The sequence below is a fragment of the Cyprinus carpio genome, chromosome B12 (assembly GCF_018340385.1).
Source record: "Cyprinus carpio isolate SPL01 chromosome B12, ASM1834038v1, whole genome shotgun sequence".
Lineage (NCBI taxonomy): Eukaryota > Metazoa > Chordata > Actinopteri > Cypriniformes > Cyprinidae > Cyprinus > Cyprinus carpio.
In genome coordinates this window covers 18900406-18902423 of record NC_056608.1, presented here as the reverse complement: position 1 = coordinate 18902423, position 2018 = coordinate 18900406, and positions in this window count along the sequence as shown.

Genomic DNA, 2018 nt, shown 5'->3' with positions numbered 1-2018 from the left:
ACACTAGTGCGACCTGCTGCCTCCAGTGGCCAGGAGTGGCACTGCACGCTGTCTGCAGCCTGTCACGGTTAGTCAGGTTCATTTTCGTTTGCCAAATACAGCTCAAATTGCAAGTTGACAGTTTGTTCGTTTTGTTTTCAAAGTAACTAACACCTGCAATATCTTCAGAGTCCCGCGATGCTTTACTTTGACACACGGCGTAGAATTTATGCATGCAGAGATCATATCAATGGCTCGGTCTGTCAACAGCACCTGCACAGACGAAACACGGTGTTGTTTCATTTGGACAGAGATTTAAGCCGGAAAGGGAAGCAGGAACAAGGGATGTTGATCTGCAACAGGAGCCCTGCGGAATCCAGGCAACAGAGGCTTCTGTTCTGTTACTGGTGTGTAAGGAGGAGAGAGGAGAGAGGTTGGGACCAGCGTGCCCCAGTCAGGCATGCGCTCTCTTGGGAAGGGATTTTAGTGTGTTGTTTTAGGGGGGCTGGTTTTAGGTAGGAGACAGGAAAAGTCTGGCTATTGTGTACCACTGGCCTTCGAACCTAACTGACAAGTCAGCCCATTGGCCGGAGGGTCTTGTCACTCCACACCTAATCCCTGAAGATTGGAATTAGGCCCGAGCAGGCTGGGCAGATTTGGCGGCCGGGGGTGGCGCGGCGGGGGTGGAGGGAGGGCAGATTCTGTAGCCAGGAAGAAATTAGACACAGGCACCCGATTGAACCGCTGACCTCCAGGGGAAACCCCTGGTCAGCACGAGGTCACGGGAGCACAAAGCGGGGCGATGAACTGCGAGAGGTCAAGCATGCATGTGGCTGAAAGAGCGCCTTTGTAAACTCAAGGCATGCACAAAATTTCCCATCAGCCACCAAAGTCACAGGCTCCTCAGGAAGCCAAGGAAGGGGGATGAAACCTGGCGACGGAGTGTTGCATCGCTTGTGTGTGTGTGTGTGTGTGTGTGTGTGTGTGTGTGTGTGTGTGTGTGTGTGTGTGTGAGTGACCTCAGAAAGGACACACACAGACTGCAGCAGTAATCACATTTAATTACACATCAACCAGCCTTGTGAATGAGGTTTTTAATGCAGACTCTCCCTACACACAAAAAGACTGACATGTGCAGCTAAACATTGCCTACCTTTGTCCTCCTAAAATCTATTAAAGCCCTCTCTATTAACCATCAGCATCGCTAAAGACTGCAGATAATGGCCATTATGTTGATAATTGTGAATAAAAGGAACAAAAGATGTTTTTTTGTGCTATGCCTCAATCAACCGTTCAACCAAAGGTCGGACCTATTTATAATGGGAGCCTGGTTGAAACTAAAGGCTGAATTCAATAAAAGAAACGAATACCTCATCTTGTGCCAATAATCTGTCAACGCTCAGTCGCTAATCGATTACTTAAGTATTCTAAACAGTCCTGTCAGTGTTTGTTCATTCCAGTGTCACCTGTTTTAATATGATTTACAAAATCAAATCATTTCTTTATTGAATTATCATGAGTTTCAAATCTATTTCTAATTCATGGTGGTGTGTTTTAAATACAGCAGGCTCAGTGATAAAGATAAGAAAACAGTTTAGAAGAAAAACCTTTTGACTGTGTTCTGCATATGAAAGTCTGTGTGTGACTGAGAATTTAATTAAGAATGTTTTTCAAATTAATTTGCTTATAGGCATAGACTGATATATCTGAATTTTGCATAACCCTGCTGACAAAATAAATAAATTCATGACTGACAAAAAGCACTAATAATGTATATTATGTAACGTATATACAGTATGTATATATATTTTAACCAAATGCCAAAGATTTAATATTGAGGGTTAAAGTTTAAGAATTCATCATTAAATAACTCATATTAATCATACACTATTTAAAATTTCAGGGAAAACATGTCCCTCCATGTGTATATGGTGGTTACAGCTCTGCTTTAGGAAGAACATTTGGGAGATGACACAGAATATTAACTGGTACTTGAAAACAGTGCTCATTGTTTCATGGATATTTCTTGTTAAATAAGC